General features: G+C 37.1%; 1 protein-coding gene across 1 annotated transcript in view; it reads left to right on the forward strand.

Moving 5' to 3' along the window:
* The first annotated feature begins 5257 nt into the window (after nt 1-5257).
* Nucleotides 5258-22996, forward strand: part of LOC137286215 (cytochrome b5 reductase 4-like) — a 97384-nt gene continuing 79645 nt past the window's right edge. The window contains exon 1 of the mRNA XM_067817937.1: nt 5258-5379. The gene's annotated coding sequence lies outside the window, so the exon portion shown is untranslated. The remainder of the gene's footprint in view (nt 5380-22996) is intronic.

Consider the following 22996-nt stretch of genomic DNA (forward strand, 5'->3'; position numbering starts at 1 on the left):
ATGGGCGATTTTTATTGTAAAAATCTACTGTAAGTACCTATTGTGTTCAAACATTCGTAAAAATATCTGACAAAACGGATATATTTAATGACTGTGGCAGTTGACTGGTTGGTTAACTAGTTGGTTGTTGGTCCGTTTGACATCAAAGCTATTGTGTACAGTGATAGCCGATTTAATGACACTGAAGGTAATAATATGGCAATATCAGTCCACAGTTATAGTCAAGAAAAAAACCGATTCACCAAAATATAAAATCTAACACGGATATTTAACAAACCTATTAAGACTGTACATTATTATCAGTTTAAGTCCAAGACACTTCACTTGGTACCTATAACCAACAATCTGGATGTGTTTTGTTCTCCTCAATTAAGGTGTGGGGTCTTGAGGGTGTATGTGCCATATAATGTGGGGAGGGGCACTAACATACGCAGTTTTGCCTGTTTGTCAATCCCCCAAATCCTGTCCTGTGTAAAATTATACAGATCTGTTGTCATAGGAAATAAATATTGTTTAACCAGAAATAGCACACCGAGTTCACTGACAGTGCTGTGACGCATGTCTCCCACTGTGGTCCAACATGTGTTCGGTGAGGTAGAGACGTCATTACTTCATATAGTTTCACTCATCTGGAAAAGCACACTGAGTTCGCCGAGAGTGCTTGGTGAATGGTGACGCGTGTGTCTCCCACTGTGATCCGACACCTTTTCGGTTCTGTACAGCTGTACTTGTTGCCTTAATTAGCTGTTTTAACATACACGCCTCTCTCCATTCTGTCAACAGAATTGTGTATTTCCTCCAGTGTCCCTTGCTCTTTATAGAAATGTTCTGGTACTAACAACTTAAACAAAGTTCCTAACTCATTTTCATGGAAACTAACAATTGGTCAACTGTATAGTGAAGAGCGTGGAAATTTGGATATGTGGATTAACGATTACATTCCATTTCTTTCAGCAAGCTGCTATTTTTGTCCATACACCTCTTCAGAGTGTCATGCAAAGGTCTTGCATTCTTTTGGGTCAATGCTAATTGTTCAGCTGTTTTGATTTCTGAAAATGTGTTCCTGACGTTTTCATGTACTTTAGAAACATTAATTGTCCCTGTATTCTACCTGATCTTCACCATCTACTTCACAATGTTCAGTAATATCCTCCCCTTCTGTGGCTTGGGTATATTCACTATTGATGTCAATAAAGTCATTGTATGCTTTCTCAAGTTCAATCATTAAATTGTGAAGAATTTCTTTGTCACGATTTCTCTGGACAGTGTTTATCAATCTCTTTGAGCAGACTAATACTGCGAGGTTGGTCTTGCTGACTCTTTGTGTAATTGTGTCGATACTCGTGTTGACGATAGATCAAATTCACTGTCTATATATAGGTGCTTTTTGTGGGGACCGACTTTCAACTATTTCTTTTAGAACATCATTTTGATGGTTTTACAACATTGTACACTAAGTTGACGTCATCATTTGACTTGACATAATTCCACGGTCTCCTTGATGCTACATATCCCTTTAGAACGTTTCACTGTATTGCTTTGAGATGTGGCTGTGTGGCTAAGCCTCTAACCAGACTTCAACCTGCCCTTTCCTGCAAAATAAACCATAAAATTTACCACTTCATGCCGCAGACAGTATGCTTGCTTCCTTTCAACCCTCAATTTCCGCTCATAAAGTTACCAACTTAGAGTTATTCCCCTTGAGAGGAGCGCTCAACTTAATGAAACTAAGTGCCTCTCATTATCTGATTCCAATAAGAAGGCAGAGAGAATTTTAAAGATACGTCCCTTATGTAGATGATGAACTTCACTTATACAAAAGTCAAGTGAAGTTCATCATCTACATAATGGACGTATCTTTAAAATTCTCTATTGAAAATAGTCTGCCTTCTTATTGGAATAAGATAATGAGAGACATTTAGTTTCATTAAGTTGAGCGCAACTCGCTGCTCACCGTACTTTATCTCTCAAGGGGAATAACTCTACGTTGGTAACTTTATGAGCGGAAGTTGAGGGTTGAAAGGAAGCCATACTGTCTGCGGCATGAAGTGGCTAAATGAAGTGGTAACTTCTATCCCCCAAAAAGGAAAATGTACCACGTAATCTAGCGCATGTTGTTATCCTTAGACGCAAGTTTTTTTTGACGCGGCATGGGCGCCTTGCGACACGACAGTTTGATTATGATTCCCAAAAACATGCTCATGACATGGTCGGAATCGTGCCGCGAATCAGCATGAAAGGTTGTTTTTATTTATGTAGTCGGCTTGAAACTCGCTTTTACAGAGGCCTTTGTCCAGCCTCATGTAAGAATTTCGAGTTTTGATTGGTGCACTTGACTCAGATAAAATGCCATGTACACCTGTCACGATCCGCGGGGAGGGAGTACAACCTTATTCGTGACTGATAAAAACCCGTACTTCTTTCGACACGATGGGATAACTTATAATACGTTCAGTCAGAATACTCTTCATTTGACAGCTTCTTTTGTCTTAACACACTCGCGCCAAAACTGATTTAAAGTCTAATCGCTGATTAAAGAAAAAGACAATAAACGGTATGCCAAATTGTCATTACCATGACAATCCTGTGACATTTCACCTTATGTAGGAGAGTAATAAATGCTACTTGTGGCAGTACCACTGCAGGGGATACTGTTGGTCGTAAATTTTAATATATTGCTTCAACGCTATCACTAATAATTGGGTATCTAAACAATTGTACGTGTGATGAAGGAGAAATACGCTGGACTCTGTATATTCCGACACCTAATTATCCGACAATCTGTGAATTACGACATATTTACGGAAGCTTTCTTCTATATTATCATCATTTAAACATTGAATTATCCAACATCTGTACATTCCGGAGTCCGACACCAATTTCTGGTCCCAATCTGGACAAATCCGACATCAGCCACCCTATATTGCCAGAAAAAAGCAAATCAACCTGTCAATGACCAGCTGAATACTAACATCATGTTACTGGTAAGTCAAGTTTTGAATGAATGGGCTGAGAAAAGGTATCAACACTGCACTGGCGTAAAAATCAAGAAACGCCAATCTACAATGAAGTATTTTTCATGAAAGTGAATATTATATGCGGAGCATGCTCTGTTGTTAATAATAAAAAAAACCCAAGAATTTGTCATCTTTAAAGACGTATGCTTCATTTTTTTACTCAAAAACTTTTAGGATGCTGATCAAACAAGAAGTATCAATTACACAACCATCGAATGAATGTATGGATGAAGTAAGGAAGGAAGGAATGTATGGATGAAGTAAGGAAGGAAGGAATGTATGGATGAAGTAAGGAAGGAAGGAATGTATGGATGAAGTAAGGAAGGAATGAATGTATGGATGAAGTAAGGAAGGAATGAATGTATGGATGAAGTAAGGAAGGAATGAATGTATGGATGAAGTAAGGAAGGAATGAATGTATGGATGAAGTAAGGAAGGAATGAATGTATGGATGAAGTAAGGAAGGAATGTGTATGTATTTTGCAGGTAATGTTCGTCAGATATCGTGTCTAATTCATCTAAACATACTCATGTGTATCCAATCACAGTACTCCATATCGTGAAGTCGCCATGTTGTTTTGATTAAGACACAAAACCAGTTTACTGTTCAATCATGTGTGAAATAAATCATAACTGTAAATGCTCTTTAAGATCGCCGCAGCTACCTGCAAATTGCAGGTGGGGCGTTAATTAAGCAACTCACTCTTCACTCTATGAATTCATGACGTAATTCAATCAAACAGACAATTAGCCATTACCCGCATGACAGTTGTGCCTCGTTTTCACGTCTGCAGCTTACGAATGTCGTGGGGCTACGAATCTAGGGAGTGTGGATCTGGAGTATGGATCTCCTTTCACGAAACAACCTTTACTAAGGTTAACCATTCTTTAACATTGCAATAAGGCTCCCCAGTGACTTAAAATGGTTTTTGAAATACGGTCCTGTACATCTACCTCGATGTGACTGAAACGTTTTGAGTCACAGTAGGAAGGACCCAACACACCTGGCATGTATTAACTTCCATGCTTCGATTCTTAAGTCTGAATGAAATACACAACCACGCACGATATTTCTGCATACAAAATGATTATGTATTCTCTATTGATTAAAATGGACAATTAAATACAACTGAACAACAACAGCCTTCCATGCAGACATGCTGGTAACTTTAGGAGAGGATGTTTCTTCATTGATCACAGTTGAGAGGTGACAGTGGCGTTGATAGACCTGAAAACAGAACATCGAGAATGATAAAAAAATTAGGATGACCTTCAACTGCATGAGTGAGTTTAGTTTTACGCCACAATCAGCACTATTCCTGCTATATGGCGGTTGTCTGCATATATTCTAGTCTGGACCAGACATTATAGTGATCAACAGCATGAGCATCTATCTGCGCAGCTGGGAATCGATGACACGTGTCAACCAAGTCAGCGAGCTTGACTGTCCGATCCTGTTGGTCACCTCTTGCGACAAGCATAGTCGCCTATTGTCCCCAGACTTTCAAGGATCCCTTCAGCTGCCACTACAAACACAATCATTGACGCAAAACTGATATTCTTATGGATGACAGACGATACAACTCATAACGGGTACAACACATACCACTGCGGACAGAAATTAGACCTTCGGAGGCGATAGGTGACCTTCTTTTTCTCCTTGCGCACGTTACATTTATCAACGCCGCCATCATTGAAGGAAGCGGCAGTAAAATACTTTCATGTCACTCCAGTCGTGCCGTCACTTCGAACTACTTTTTGCATAGTAACAGTAACGTAAATATAAAGTTAGCCTTTCACAATTTAACAGGTGTATGATTCAGTGACACTTTGTGGCAAACTATTTCTTTTTCAATTTTTATTACAATTTTATTAGACTTGTATAACGACACCGCGGGGTTTTCCGTATGCGAATGATTTACGGCAAATTGTTTATAAGATCAGCTACTGTAGCTGAATAATTGTTGTTTTATCATCTGTTTTCACATTCAACTCTGGCTCCTGGCGTGATGAAACACACCTTTCGTTACAAAATATATTCATGCTTCATTCAGATAATACATACACAACGTTTAGATTAAGCTGTCAATGGGGTTGTCACTATGCAAAAATTGGCTGCGTCGTAGCAGACGAATTCTCGCGAATTACCTCGCTTTGGGAGCTCTCCTCACTCGGAGACTTGAAATTCACAGTGGCTAAACGAACTGATCGCAGGAAATTGTGCTCGCTGTTCGAAGATGAATGTCAGAATTTGGATTACCTCGTCTCAAAGAAGATAAACAGAGATATGTAGTGCATCTGCTTACGTCTATGTTGAGTTTCAGGGGGATGGACATATTTTTGTAAGCTGTGATTCTTGAAAGTAAGTGAAGATGTGTGTCGACATTGTAATGCTTGCATGAATCATGTGAATTAGCATCGGCATTTGACAGTTGTTGAAAACGTATCGAGAAAGAACCAGTATTTCGAAACGAAGGAAGGCATCGTTTTCTGTACAGTTAATTTATTTATGCCGAAGTTCTGACGACTTAATGGACATTTCACAATGCGACCCATTTTCTCTATGTCTACTGTGAGCTACTGACTTACCGCTATTCAGTGAGGTGTACTTAATATTTTCTCGATATCTGTGAGTAAGGAAATATCTTTGGATACCTGTCCAAACTATTTCAAGATTTTGTTTGAATATTTTCTTAAACTGCCAATGTGCTGAAAGTTAGAATCAATAATCTTATTATTAAGTATAATGTTTATTGGTTGATTACGAAGTAAATGAAATCTGAGAACTCATTAGTGCCTTGTACACTGTAGCAGCGATCCCTTCTTAATCCAGAAGGCCCAGAATACATTGCAGTGTACATGGAATAATTTGAAAACAGGGCTAACATATATAGTTTTGGTGGATTCTTTTTGCTTATTACTTTTGTGACACTGTTCATTAAGTTATGTATGTTGCTTTTTGATACAAGTATTTTGTTTATTAGACAGTAATGAGAGAGCTGATTAATGATCCATCAATTTTGATTTCATTATGTACACAGTGCAGTACAGATTTGCCTACCTATTTGTATGTCAGTATTGTTCTTGATATTGGTGGTGGTTTTGTCTTTCTTTGGAAATGGAATATTGTCTGCACTGATAATAGAGTCTCTACAAATTGAATCAGTGTGAGAATATGAGATTACTGACATAAATATTATCAATACACCTGAAAAATATTTACTAAACTTTGTCGGGTTACAGTGAAAACATTCAGCATTTGTTCAACAGCATTACTCTGATAACAAAATACAGTGATTATAATTTGATCACAAACTCATCCACAGACTAAAGATATATGGTGTTGTTTGAAAATCTGTCCGTCATACCCACAATAGCAACCCTGATATAAATTGACATATCAGTTCTGGTTTTACTGAGTTGATATCCAGATGTGAAAACAGCCATGGCAACCATTGAACCAAAATACATCATTGCACGGTCAACCATGTTGTCATGTAGTCTAAAGCATTGACACATTGTGTAGGATGTAGTTTGTTCAGTTTCGTACATCATGAACAATGACACCTGGCATTTCACCCAAGCTGTTTTCGTCTATGTAGACCAATTTACAAGTATTAGCTGGCTAAAATACTAGGCTTGACAAATACCCATATTACATGTGAAAGCATGAGTAGCTATGGTTATAAGCATGGGTTGAAGAAGGATGGGCAGGGATTGGGAAAGGCAGGCGTCATGGGCCATTTTGCACTTAAAATGAAAAAGGGACTATTAAAATTTGGAAGTTTACTATTGATACAAGGGCTGTGGCCCATTCAAAATTCAGGAAACGGCTAATAAACCTGAAACGGCCCATTGTCAAAGTTCTCTTCCCCAGTGCCTGGATGGGGTCTATGGTGCCAAGACTTGCTCCTCACAATTGGTCTGATGGTTTCAAATCTAAGAATTACTCATGTAAGGATCTTCGTTTTATCACTATCAACATCATGGATTTTTACCAAAGTGGTTCATGTCTTAGACCTGGCTCCCATTTGTTTTCCATCTCTGTATTTAGTATAACTGAGGATTGTTGCCAATCAGAAACCATGTCCACAATCGATTATGGGTGGACTTATATTGATTACGATCAAAATACATAATTTTTGTTGTAATCACCAATTGTAAGTGCTCTTCCCCAGGTTTTCTTCTAATAAATGTTTTAATGTAACTAGTACTGCCAAGCAATGAAATACACACATGCAAGAAAGACACTGGAATTGTAATTAATAAAAGTGGTTAAAGTTAAAATTTTACAATGCGGATAGGTTTACGATTCTGAGCACCTAAAGCAACAAAATTCTGATTAATTGAAAATATATCTTTTACAAGTGGTAGTCATTTTTAATCCTTCTTTTGATCGATTTTCCGTCATTAGACCACCCCTTTGACTTAGCAGTCAAAATGGTAATAAATATTCCTCATGTTCCGCTGAGATGGGTGGTCCAGGATTTGGTCTGATAATGATCCAATATTTGTCAGCACCATCAACAAGTCTAAAATCTAATTTACGTAAGCTTCAGACAGTCCAAGACGCAAGACTGATGTTTTGACAGACATCAGTTACCTCCCATTAATGACACGCTAACCCAGTCACTTCTACGCGAGACGGTTCACACAGTTTCGAAGAAAGTAAACATGTTTCAACACAATAACACACAGGTGTGCGTTGGTGTGCATCGAAAGCTGCATATATATTATGAATCTACGATGAATGAGCTTTCAGAAAATACTAAATTTAAGTTTCTGAAAAATATGTACATAGGTGAAATTCTCTGTTAAATATCGTCAATTTTTGCTCAGATTTTGCACATTTTTGTCATTTTTTGACAATTTAATTTCCTCTTTTCATGCTTTCATTCACGTCATCCAATAACTTGACCATCAGTCAACAACTGTAGCATATTTGTTTAATTATTTTCATAAATAACACTTTTAGACGTGTTTTTGTGTGACATGCAGAATTTCTCTGTCTGTGATCAGGCAGTCACGCGTACGAGTGACCCCCTCTCAGGTAGTCACTTGTACACGTAACGGGAGACTGTTTCACGTCCTCTACTGATTTTGACATCACCATCCTGATTTTAGGTCTCATCCCCCACCTCAACCTTTCATATACCATGGTATAACTCCTCAAGGCTGTGATAACTGTAACATATGTTCTTTGGTGCTGAATGTGTAAATTGCCTGAATTGATTTTGAATTCTGAATTTACAGAATGAATCTTGGAACATGTTGAACCTATCAAAAATGTGTCATGAGCTTAATAGACTGACAAATAAATTACTGACAAATGACTTTATTAGGTTATTTTACACAGTATAATTTTTTTCCAAGCACCTGTTTTAGTACACTTTAGTGTTTTCAGAGCTGATCTAACTAAACCAAAGATTCAATACGCCAAACCCTTTAGTAAATGGCCAAGTGCAAAATACGTTTTGTTTGGGAATGGGATTACTCTTTCTCAGGGATTAGATGCCTTTCTAGGAGTGAGGGCTTGAATTCCATATGGACCCAACCCCAGAAGTACAAGAATTATTATTTTGCAGTCTCAACCACAGTACAACATTGTTGCATTGGAGTGAACAGGCTTATATTAGGTCTGTTTGTGGGACTGAAGTTGAAAACAGATATATTTGTCTTAGTGCCACAATTGGATCATGAAAACAGTCAGTTCCATGTATTCTGTGCCTGTTCAAATTATTGATGTTGAAGAGTAAAGCCGATTGTTTGATCTTGAGGACTTCACTGGCCACAGAAATGATCTTGGTGTTGTCGCTGTTACAGATACCTGAATTACACTGAACCTGTTCAAATTCTTAATGTTAAATATTTAAGCCGATTGTTTGGTCTTGAGGATTTTACTGGCCTCAGTATCCCAACAGTCTCCTATTCAGAACAGCATAATTTCATGGCTCTATGTATTTAATACTGGAAGCATGTGCTTCAAAGGGTTTACTTTCACAGGTAATGCAGGACTTGTATCCATCAGTATTTATCTTGTCTTCTCCTTCATCATGCTGTTTCCCTCGAGAGCTTAATGTTTATTCTGAATGAAGCCCCTTAAATAAGGAATTCTAAATTAGGTCAATGACCAGGCCTCTAGAATATCATGCATATTTTTAGCACAGTTCTTGCGACTATCTATGATGATATGACTATCTATGATGATGCGACTATCTATGATGATAGGACTATCTATGATGATATGACTATCCATGTCCATGCATCCCATTTCTAAGCATGATTTTCAGTAGAATTTAGTATTATCAATTTGATTATTAGCCGTGTTTTTGCGGAGAGAAATCATTCTGGGTGGTGCTCGGACTATTGACAGAGGATGTATTGAGTTATGTTATGCAACCAAATATGCAAATATGCAGTTACTGATCCAGGCACTAATTGCTCTATTTGTCCATGTATTCAGCATGTAGTATGTTATGATACAGAACCTAGATGTATTAGACAATGAGTCACCACCTAAACAAGAATTTTGTAAATTAAGAATGCCAAGCATTTTTAAATATAGGGGATGTGCCTTAAAGGCCACATGAATGAAAAAAAACCAAAACATTATTTGAACACAATTATCACTTATTCATGACATTTAATATACGTTGGTGATTGTTAAAATACCAATAAACAACTTTAAAAGCGTGAAAAAACAAATGAACAACATTAAAAGCGTACAGTTGGGAATCAAAAGCGCAGTATTTGGTACTTGGGATTTCTTCCCTTGAAACGAAGCACCTGGGCGACTAAACCCGGTCAGAGCAGATGGGTGTGCACTCAAGTGTAACAAAGACTTTTCATTGGCTCTTTCATTTGCTGATACTCTTAAGGGCTCACTGTGTGTGAGATGATCTGTTTGAATGGCATTTTAGAAGTGTGGTGAGTAATAAGAAAGTAAGATTTTTTATGGATGCAGGGATTGGGAAAGGCAGGGGCCATCGGCCATTTTGCACATTGGAAGTTAACTATTGATACCAGGGCAGTGACCCGTTCAAAATTCAGGAAATGGCTCTTAATCCAGAAAATGGCCAATTATTAAAGTTCTCTTTCCCAATCCTTGTGGATAACAACTTCTTTTATTGTAGACCCGTGAAGGTCCCGGGGTAGGATAGGCCTTCAGCAACCCATGCTTGCCATGAAAGGCGACTCAACTTGTCGTAAGAGGCGACTAACGGGATCGGGTGGTCAGACTCGCTGACTTGGTTGACATATGTCATCGGTTCCCAATTGCGCAGATCGATGCTCATGTTGTTGATCACTGGATTGTCTGGTCCAGACTCGATTATTTACAGACCGCCGCCATATAGCTGTAATATTGCTGAGTGCGGCGTAAAACTAAACTCACTCACTCACTCACTATTTTGTTGTATATGATGCAATGTTTTGCTGTGGATTCATAAAGCGTTGTCAAGCAAGAATGATAACGGTATGAGAATCCATTCCGAAATGTCACATCATATACAATAGAAGAAGTTGTTGTCTACAAATAATGTACATAGAGTCGTTGGGTTTTGTAAACACATGCTCTCGGCATTTGCATTTGATCCAATCAACAATTCCTGAGATGATGAAATGCTGCCCGAAGCAGAACTTGAAACTGACGATCTGAGTTTGCACTGGTTTCTGTCGATCCAGTCATCCATGAAAAATGGATGCAGTTTGTTTGCAACCCACCACATAATGACACTCCTGTGGTACATATGAATACAATGTCTGTGTAATTACATAATGTGACAGAGACAAAATCCAGGTGCACAAGCCATAAATCAATGTATTTTGTTTATGTTTTATAGCCTGATAGGTGTTAAGTTCAAATTGCATGTGATCAATCACTGAAGTTGTGTATTGCATATTGCCATCAGCAGACAGGCAGACACATAGGTGTCAATAAAACCGACATTGAGTTTTGTCTGTGGCAGAGGCTGCTTATCACAATCAGCTTGTTTTTTCTATGTTACCATAGACACGACAGTTTCCAAGCTGAGCACTTTTTAACTATGAAATTAGGATTTCTCATGCTACATTTTCCCGGAAACTTGGTTTGCACATCCGCTTGTGTGGGACCAATGTATTGTTACAACTGCAGACCCAAGATGCTTGTAATCACAAGAAACATCTCTTGTTCTCCAACTTTGGCTGCAGTGATAATCCTTGCATGCATCACTTGCTGTGTTTTTACGAGTCACCTTCCACGGTTTAAACTGTGTGAACCTAACTACTGAGCATGCGCTATGGGTGCAGCTCAGCACAGCTGCTGAAACCACTTTTTCCCCCAGTGCTGGGGGAAAGTTGGTGACTCATTTGCACTCTGATTTCAGGGGGTTTTCAATCACTTTATTTTTCAACTTTGTAAGTTGAATTTGCATTTTTGCTAATTTGTTACTGTAAGTCCACACCAAAGGGAATCAGAATCTGCAGAGATATATTTTGCGTTGCAGGTGCCCTTTAAAGGTCACATATACTCTAATAGGGTACAAATGCAAAATCACTTGCTGACATCGTTATAAATGAAACCCCATCATTAAAACTGCTCATCTCGATCTTTAATTACCTTAATTCGACCTTTTTGTCAACAGTGCTCAATTCCCAGCCACGAACGAAATTTCAACCAATCAGAGCGGCGCGTCTCCGTGACGTAATAGTGGGTATAGAAATGAGGGTCTGTGCAGTATTCATCTACATTTCAGGGGTTAAACTACTTCGTTTACAGGTTTGTACAAACCTGAAATCGCGACAGCTGTTGAGAAAAATGAAAGCTATATGTTCTCACGATCTACTATCATTTAGTTTTGTCTCCTGCTTTGCCCAGTTTTCGAGTTACAGCCCTTGTTTTCATGGACGATTCTGTCAAAATCACTTGGTGTCGCTAGGTTGTAATCCGTGTTAGGTGGTATAAACCTACACGTTATTTGTCATCATTCACTTGATGCTCAGTTAATGAATTTATAACAGGTATAATTAGTGGTAACACCACTTAGATTACCCGACAAAGGCCCCCATTTGGCATTTCTTTTGTCTGGATCGATCAAAGGATTAACCGATAACACGCTGATTGATTAATTAGTTTTATGGGGATTTAAATGGGGGATTTGTCAAAAGGTAGTGTTTATGTATGTACATTTACTAATCTGTACTGAATACTCTCTGTCGTGTCTGTGTCTATGTAAACCAACACCCTTCTTTCAAAGGATTGACCGCCAATACATCAATTGATTGCTAATTATTGGCAAACTAAGTAACTTTTTAAAAAGAATGACTATTATTGGCTATCTATATAAATTACTTTTTTGAAAAACTGACGCACATTATGCAATTAGTTGCCAGGTGTGCTATCTTGGGTAACCAATGAAACTATACAGCAGTGTGAAAAACCTGAAACGATACATCACGTTTTCGTATATTAGACTGTTCAAAGACACATCACTTGGGAAATCTTCAGATGAATTATATATCACTTGTTTTTGTGGATATTGATGGATACATTCCTCGAAGAAGGTAATAGCCTGACATTGCTCCTATAACTTTAATTTTACTATTTGCATTTTTGTTTTTAATAAGTTGTCGTAGCTTTCAACAGAATCATTGTTTTCGTCGTGAAGTGTAATGATGCAGACGACATACACTAGGGCGTGCGTGCGAATTATGATTCATACAGGCAAACTATGAAATGTCTACATATTACATTCCTGTTATACATTCGCAGATCGCCTCTTTTTATTAAGTTTCAAAATGCATACAAGTATGATTATAAAGTAATTAGGATTATGAGACCAAGTATAAAGACGTATATTGACAAGTGTTCATACTGGTGAGTGAACGTTACAAACCAAGAAAATTTAGCAAGTGAAGAAATTTATCGCACAGTATTTTCACTTCGACCCTGACCTCGCTTAGGTTATGTTACAGGTTGTGTCATGCAAACTCCTTTTGGTAATGGATACTAGTACATATTTATGTGGTTTTGATTTTCTAACTTGATGAGAACAAACCATACTTAATCTCATCAGTTCAAATGGATTTGACTTCACGATTTTCAAAAATGGCGGCGCCATGTCTGAGGATGAATGCTATTTAAGTTTGTTTTCACTGACTTACAAAATCAAAATTACTTTCTACAGGTAGTAAAATATGTATTTTATTGATGGACATTAGGATTTTACATGACATTGCTTATAACATAACAATTTCACTCTTGGAATCGGTCAATATAATATTACTTACAATAATATTGTCACATCGACCACAACCTCGTTTCCGAGGAAGAAAGCGTTATATCCTTGCAAAGTCCTTTTGGCCAGCAATGTGTAGTAAGCAGTCTTGATTTTATAAACTCGATGAAACTTGAACTCCATTTTCTATCCTGGAAACGTGGTAGGGGACGAACCATCCGTTTGAGTATATATCACAGGCTTCCACAAAGCTCACTTCACACACACAAACAACCAATTTAAGCACAAACTACGGAGTCTGGTGGAAATCTGTGCATAGTGACACCATCACCCGACCCCAAGGAACAATTGACGGCAACACAACAATTCGGCAGGTCTTTGGTGACGTCGAGAAATCAGCAAAATGATTAGCTTCCTACACATTTTCTATACATTTAACAGGAAATCGTTCCTTCTATGAGGTCACTGTAGGGCTCTACCCGACAGAGTTACATAGCCTATCTGCGGTTTCGAGAGAAGCAGACGGCTTTTTAGCAACTTTTAAGCGCTTGGTATTAATTAACCACAATTTTTTTATATAAAAAAATGGTGTTTCGTTTATGACTAACCAAAATTCTTTCACATGCAGTGATAAAATGAGTACCAAAATATTGAGTTTAGTGGTCCTTTAAGGTTTGCTGCAGTATAATTTATGTCAGTGCTTGCCCGAGATTTTAAATTACATACATAATATTTATCCTTGGGGTAGAACAAGGACCTTTGATGTTCATTTTAAAATTTTTGGATACTGTCAAGAGTATTTGTCATGTTAAGTGTAATATTGATCACACTAAGTGAATGGTTGAATGAGTGAGTGTGGTTTTACGCTGCTTTAGCAATATTCCATCAATGTCATGGCAGGGGACACCAGAACTGGACTTCACACATTGTAACCATATGGGGAATTGAGCCCGGGTCTTCGGTGTGACAAGACTCTAAGGTCCACCTTGGTTGATATCCTATTCAAACAGGAAATCATAGTACATGATATCAGTCACTTATTGAATCAATTGTCAAAGCCAAAGACTGGGATATTACTGTATCATATATACAATCATTCCTTCACTCACTCAGCCTGATCAAACAACTCAGGAATTTAAGAATAGAACAAGATGACAAAATGTGAAAATATGGACAGTGGTCTTGGAATATTGTTAAGCTTCCACTGACGTGTGGTTCATTGATCAAGAAAATGTCTAGCTTTAGAAGAAGGCTCTCAGTAAGGCAGGCCATGCAAAGACACATTCAAACTCTTTGGAAATCGTCATGCTTTTCCTTTGCAGTCTGAAAGGATTGCTTTGGAGTTTTATAGCATGAAGGTTCAGTGGACATTCCTGAATGAAGCCATTCTTCAAAGCTTTCATGTTTAGAATTGTCAGGAAACGTAGTGGTCCACTGTGGTTGGTAGTTCAGGAAAAAGTGCAACCAGAATAGAGTAAAAGCATTTAGCAATGAAAAATGTTGATGTTGAAGTCTGAGAATTCTATTTAATAATTCAAAGAATATCAACATATTCTGATTGTGAAATAAATAAGCTTGCAGTATACATTAACTGTAAAAAAGCTTTTGTTTTTTTTTTTATTTTCAGCATTTATGACATAATTATACATGTTAGCCATTCTCATTTCCATAACACCTAACAATGATGTATTTCTGATAAATGATTAGTGTTAGGAATCGGAAATTAAATCCACTGTCAATTACCAAGGACTTGCAGTGAATGATTATCGATTATAATTGAAATAGATACATTTGTATTGTAATCACCAGTTTTTAGGGTTTTTTCCTTGTTCTTTTCTAATTAATGTTTTTTTTTTATAATTAATACTGTCATGCAGTGAAATGCACACATGCAAGAAAGACTCTGGAATTGTAATGAAACAATAAAAACGCTTAAAATTTTACAGTGCATATCGATTTGGGCTTTTGAGCATATATTCATGAATACTTGTCAAATTTAAAGGTTGCTTTACTTCATTCATGTCTGTTATCAAGTCTTTAAAGGGCATTTAGAAGTCAAATACATAAGAATGAAGATTTTATGGATATGGATAGCTGGTTAAGTCTGTTATTGATAAACAACAAAATTCTGATTAATTGAAAAAAATCTTTTTACAACTGATAGTCTTTTTTAATCCTTCTTTTGATCGATTTTCAATTATTTTTTATCATTGGAAGACCATTGTGTTGTTCTTTTCGTCTGTTTCCATTCTGAGGACTTCAGAGATATTGAAATGTTACTGTGTGTAGATGTATTTATGAGATCAATATGATGGCAAAAACATTATTGATAATCTCTGTGTGTAAACTGCCTATTGGTTATTCCTTAAGATGATTATATTCATCATTGTATTGAGAAATGAATAGAAACTTTGTTTATTAATTCAGAGATCCTTGCCAGAATCTCACTTGTTTAAACACAACACTTATTGCTCAGTGTCCTTTACTTTTGCTGTCTATTAAGGCAAAAATGGATATAAACTATTGTCTGGATATCAGTGTCTTAGAGTAGAGGGGGTGGTGGGGTAGCCTAGTGGTTAAAGCGTTCGCTCGTCACGCAGAAGACCCGGGTTCGATTCCCCACATGGGTACAGTGTGTGAGGCCCATTTTCTGGTGTCCCCCGCCATGATGTCGCTGGAATATTGCTAAAAGCGGTGTAAAACCAAACTCACTCACTCACTCACTTAGAATAGAATCAGCTGGTTAATTAACTGGTATCATTCTGGACATTTGGGTAAAAAAAAATGTGTTGAGGTCTCAGTTTTGTTGTTAGCTCTTGATCAAGCAAACACTTTCAAGAGGTAATGTTTTTCTGGAATTCACAAGCTGTTCTTAACCTGCCTTTCAAAGAGTTAATTTTTAAACTTTTAAAAGCAAGCAAAGAACGATACAACAGGACCAAATGCACACTTGCTGGAGTCTGCAGTAATCATCTTGAAAGGGAATGCTGTGAAAACTATCTGTAACACCCTTGGACTAGTTCTTTCTCTATTTACACATAGGGCAGTGATATTGGTGCCATCAGTGGTTCACATTCAAAACTTCTCACTGAACATTATGCACTTGGCTTGACACTGATTCTCTGGTCAACACAAATGGTTCCGTTATTTATATTGGTGGAAAAGCAGCCATTGTGAAGTATAGTGATATCAGCTTTGTTGCACATAATTAGAGATGAATATACTATATCTTTGAGAAAATGGACAGATGCATTGTGTTATGTTTGATTTACATTTTCTCAGGAAAATGATTTCTAGTTTTTTTACTTTATTGAAAAAGTATGATCCCAAGTGTAACATGTCACAATCTCAACTTTAACAACTGTCACATTTATCTTTCCCTTTCAGGGTTCAAAGTATAGGAAATTAAGAGGGCCAAGGAACCTATTTGGTTTGATTCTGTGGTATTTGTATCAGGGCTCCTCCGTTTCTAACATTCAACGCTACTGAATTGTGACAAGGACCTCTTGACTTTCATGCTTATTTTCAGACACTGGCTAAAATGATGGATGGTTGAAGAAGACAAATTATCCTAGTTGTTTTCGCCTGGCATTGATTCATTTACATAGTTTGTGTCACCTATAAATCAAGGATTCCAAACTGATTAGTGATTTTCATTTATTTAATACCATTCAGTTATGACCGTCGTGTATGATGACTTTTGGATTAAGTGCTTTGAGACTTTTTACACATTGACTAAGAGGGACTGTACGAACAGTAGGAATTGATTGGGGTTAAGTCTTTGAGGAATGATTGTAGCCTCTGATAGTGAGGTTTGTAGACTTAATTATTGCATATCATTTTGTCCTAATTGTGTAGATCAATACTGATGGTGTCACTGTCAATGATTGGATCATTGAATATTAACAAAAAGCTGTCACATACCTAGAATATTGTTGATAGTGGGAAGGCCATGTTTGATGAGTATGGCATTTAACATTTTTAAAAGAAATCAAGTTCTTGTACGACAAGGGATATTTGGATATGTTATCCAGTACTGGACCTATTGTTCTTGATCTCAGATGGTCATCGTCTTTCGTTTTAGAACGAGACAATAATAATTTTGTTTTCAGATTTGATACTGGTACAGAGAGCCTAAATTTCATTTGAAACTGATCAAAAATGTAATATTTGGACAGATTAAATTACCAGTCATTGAATGATCAATAATGCCAGCAAACTGGAAGCACATAATGTTCATCAGCATTATAAATACACAAGTTATCAGTGGGTTTCTGGAGTACTTTTTCTGTCTGCTTGAAGCCTCACGTTTGTGAAGCAGACGTGTTTTCACTCTGGAAAGTTTAGAGTGAGTGAGTGAGTGAATGAGTGAGTTTGGGTTTACACAGCTTTTAGCATTATTCCAGCAATATAACGATGGAGGACACCAGAAATGTGCTTCACTTGTTGCATCCTTGTGGGGAATCGAACCCAGGTCCGTGGCATGATGATCCATCATCATCATCATCATCATCATCATCATCATCATCATCATCATGGACTCGGGATATGAGGTTGTGGAACATACAACATAAGGGGGTTATTTTTCATAACAGTTAAGACTGATGTACCACATATTATATTAAATTCTATACAATCTCTAGACACTTTACATGAAGTCACCTTTTTGCAAGGCTAGGATAGTTTCATGTTTCTAAAAAAATGAATTGCCGATGGATAAAGAAGTTTATTAGGTTGTCTAATAAAATGGAGCCAATTACTGTATATTGTTGCAAGAATTTTGCAGCAGTCGCCCTTTAGCATTGTGAATTTTCCCTGACATTTATTTCACATTAATCAAGGGTCAAGGTGACTGTTGCCATGGTAAATGGAAATATATTCAGGAATTTTTAGATTAGGTTAGTTGATGTTTACCTTTATTGAGAATCATTGTAATAGTCTTCCTTCAGAAGAGCAATGGGACAGGTTGTTGAGACAGTTATTTTGTTTGTTTACATTGTACCATTTGCAAAGTAGTTTCAAAGCGTAAGTCTGAGGTAAAGGTAATGTCAAGGTTGGATAAATACTTTTTCAAATAGAACCTGGAAGCTGTTGTACAAAGGAATCTTAGCACTAAGTTGGCCTCCATACCATAACATAGACTTAAGGTTGTCATAGCGCAAAAGTTGGGTTGTACACCTTCACCCTGGGCTCCTACAGCTCAAATTTATGATAGACGTATGAATGTTGTTGTGGTACAGAAGTGTCATGGGGTAAGGTCATAGTGCCAAATAAAAAATTCACACTGGTATATTCACTTCAAGTTAAAGAATCAAATATTTTTAGGACACACATGTTTTGGTAATATGTTCTTTTAGTTTGTTTGGGCTAACAAATGGTACATGCCTGTTGAATCTGTATCGGTGGATAATCAAATCAAATTAAATAAAATCAGATTAGACTCTTGTATAGTACTGCTCATGTGCACTGAGTCAAACGCTCGTTTGAAGAAGATGGTTTTGAGACAAAATCAGAAACTGACAATATTTTCCAATTTTTCATTTTCGAGTAATCCATTCCAGAATACAGCTATCGCTCTGCTAAATGTTCTGTGACCATATGTTGTAGTTTGGACCTGGTTGCTCTCATATTCCTAATTTTCAGATGTCCTGGTTTGCGAACTGGTGGTCCCAGACACTTAAATATTATTATTAATGCTATGATGTAATATTGTTGTAGTTCAGTTGCTGTTATTATAGTGTGTATAATGATGATCACATTGTGACAGCAACTATATTGCAATTGATACCATAACCCAGGAACACAAAAATTAGTAGCAGACATGATAACATACTTTTGCAAAAAGTATTTGGACTTTTTCTGTGTCCATATGGACAATAAATAAGTATTGCTGCGTTCACTGTTAATTTATATATGTATAAGACGCAGGAATTCATGTCCCGTAAGTCCCTATGTAGCCATGTGGGGAGTCAAACACAGACTTTCGGCATGATAAGCAGGCGCTATATCTACTACCACTATTTTCCCCTTGCCAGATGTATCACTGTTAATATATAATTGGGGTCGTTTTCATTATAATTATATACAGGGACATTCTTCTAGTGATTTAGTCTGTCTGTCAAAGCCAGCGTTGACATATGACCAAGGCAGAAACTAAAAGGCTGTATTAGGAATACAACAAATTCAGTGTTAATATACATATCTCGATCACTGGAAACAAATTAAAGTATTCTGTAATGGATATAATATCAAGTGAGCAGATGATTCATAATTCATTATATTAAATGAAACAATAACAATATATATATTCTTTGACATGTTTTCACCATGTTAGTGTCAGTTTATCATGACAGTGGCCATTGGCCCCATGGTTGTCAAATTCTTCATTTGAGGCTGTTGACTGCTATCCTATTTGATTTGGATTCATTTTTATTGTATATCTTGCCTAGATAAATAACACCCAAATTCATATGAAAACACCTCGTTTTTTACAAAAAAAGTCACAAATATTTGATTCTGGTGTCTGCAAATAATGAACTGAATTCATAAGGAGATTCGGTTTAATTCACGAATATGAAAGTGACAGCCCCAGTGTTTGTTTACTGATACTCTGTTTGATAGTAACCATGACGTTTGGTAAATAGTATTCCAATCAACATTGATTTGAGGGGGCTGTATAATACATTCACAACCTGAATCCTTGTTGGCAGTCATTCGAGTACACATGCTACTTCTACAAACATCTCCGAGCAAGTTGCTCATTTTATTTCAAGAGTGAAATTGAGGAAAAACACCATGAATTAAATGCTTTTTCAGTTTTCTGAAAATGCCAACACTCTTCAGTGAGAAATCTTGATCCATCAATTTTCTTTTCACTCTGACTGTCATTCTGGAGTCTCCTGATCAATGGGTTTGTCAGGCTGGCTTCCATTGAATGAAGTTAGGCGTCATGGTCAAGTCCTCCTCATAACCGTTTTAATGAAATAAGATTAACTGCTGTTTCTAGACTCAGATACTTCAAAAGCAAACTTGAAAAAAGCCGAGCCCTCCAGTTTGTAAGTGCAAAAAACCCAGCTCTGATTCACTTGTGTAAAAATGTTGAGAAAAGTGGATTCTGTCAAAAACGTCACAGTTGCTTAACATTGTTTTCAGCTGATGTTAAGCTTAAGTCAGCAAAATGATTGGACTGATAGATTTTTTGTTTGTTTATCGTTTATCGTTGCACTCAGCAATATTCCAGCTATATAGATATAAGTAATAGAGTCTGGGCTAGAAAATGCAGTGACTGACACCATGGATCCATGCAGTTGGTGAGTCTGACCATCAGATCTCCTTAGTCATTTCTCCTGTTCTCCTGAAGATCAGTTGTAAGGTGGATATCATGGGTTGGGCTAAAAACATTCAACTAGACTCTGGCAATGGTCAATGTGACAAAATTTATGGATAGTTAATGTGTAGCTGATAGTGACTTGGTGTAGGGACAGCCATTTACTGGTGGTGCAGTACTTGATAATATGGCTGCGGGAAGTTTAGGTCCTGTTTGGCAGAATAGGTACTTTTAAGAATGTCTGTCAAGGGGTGGAGGCAGCCCAGTTCACCAGAGTGATAAAATGTGCTCTCCTGAGTTGCATTCCTTGTGCATATCAGAAACTTCTGTTTGTGGATATTAACCCTATTTGTCCTAAGTTTCTTTCAAGGGTTTTACTGAAACTGTTGAAGTTTTGATAATTTCATATTTCTGTTTCTTCTCCCAACTTCATCTGACATACTGTTACAATGGTGGAATACTTTTGAAAATTGTATTAAACCAAATTTTCACAAAAATATCAGATGAGATGTGTGACAGATTGATATTCTGAAAGTACTTGTGAAGACCAACATTAAGCTGATATGCCGCTATGTATTTGGAATATTATTGAAAACTAAACTTTCTCAGTCACACTCATATTATTGACACAGAAATATAAAGTGAGATGTGTTGCAGATTGATGTTCTAAAAGTACTCGTGAAGATGAAGATAAATTTGTTGTTTACAATCATTGCTTAAAGAGAAAATTACCTATTCCCATTTTTGTTTGTTTCCAAACTGTTTCATCAGTGAGCGAGCCTTGTGCTGCAATACTTAAAGCTTCCAACTACATGACCAGAAACTTCCAAGAGCTAGTCACAATTCAGTGCTGATAAATAATTGATTGTCATTCACACCTTCAGGGCTCGATTCTCTCCACATGTATCGACTATAGCTAAGTATCTCTATAGATAGGCCTGTAAATGTACTGATTCACGTAGCTATCAAGAGACCTGTTACTTTATTAGTGCTGGCACACAGGAAGGTCTCAGTAATCTATCTTTGGGGTCATTATCATGGTTGTAATTGATTTCTCACTACTGCATCACCATGGTTACATAACCAGTACTAATGGTGTGACACCTTTCCTGTATGTAAGACAGTACTGAATCACCATGGTTACATAACCAGTATTGATGGTGTAGCACTGTAGCTGTATGTAGTACTATTAGCTACAGGGTGGTTAGTAGTCGTGTACAGTATAACCCCGTTTACTCAGACCCCACATATCTGGAAACCCTGCCTTCCAGACGATTTTTATGTGAAATGAAATGTACGTTCATTAATTGTACTTGCTTAACTGGACTCCACGCTTCCGGACCCAGACAGCGAATTTTCAAACCATTCACACAGATTTCCATTGAATACTGATCCAGTTATCCGGACTTAGAGATCTGTGCAATGTACATGTATATGTGTCACGTCAAAAGCGTTTACCGAACGACTGCATTCTTAAACTATCGGAAGGCATTTGGTGTGAATTGATTAATTAGCCATCAAAACATTAGTGACGCATGCCACTCATTAGGATTTGGCACGTGTGAGAACATATCATCAGTAACAAAAACACATGTTATGTAGCATTAAGGTAAACTACACTGTAATTGTACTGTATATAACACTTATAAATCGCCCCCTGCTGTCTGTCATGATGCAAATTAAACATAGCCTCCCACGTGATCTAAGTCATGTGATCCCGTCCAGAAGTTTACTTTCTGCAAATAGCACAAGTTTGACGCTATGTCATATGGTTTTAGGGCATTTAAAATTAAAAACAAGAATATGCAATTGGCAAAATAGGAACTTTTTGTCATCGATTTACGTTTTTCATCTAACTGAAGCTCCACGCGCTACATGATTACATCCAAGACAACCTGACAAATGGTAACCTGCATTCCGCCTTCCATGTATTATCAGTACAATTATATGTCATGATGATTCACTGTTACTACTACTGACTGTTGATTTATTGATGTACGTACATGATATTTTTTTGCTTTCACTTAATTTTCACGGTTTGCTTGTTTGATCCAGTTAACCGGACGTTTCGAGTGAAACCAAAATGTCCGGATAAACGGGGTTCGACTGTTCGGGAATTTTCAAGGGTCTTACTGTCCCGTACACACTTTCAAAACACTGTGTGACAATTCGTTACCCTAAAGATATTCTAATTTAGCTAATTTTTAAACAACAACATTCAACATTCAGCAGAATAAATGTTTTGCCATGGCATATCCTGAACAATCATAAAGGGAGATAATTCGAGATGGTTGGATTTTCTGATACTAATGATCAGATTTAAGGTTTTGTTAAGCAGCAAAACTTGAAATGCAGTAAAAATGATTTAATTTTTTTTATACATTTATAGACACAAACATGAGAAATTATGGCAACAATTTTATTACTTTGTTTAT

This window comes from Haliotis asinina, chromosome 6 (assembly GCF_037392515.1).
Source record: "Haliotis asinina isolate JCU_RB_2024 chromosome 6, JCU_Hal_asi_v2, whole genome shotgun sequence".
Taxonomy (NCBI): Eukaryota; Metazoa; Mollusca; class Gastropoda; order Lepetellida; family Haliotidae; genus Haliotis; species Haliotis asinina.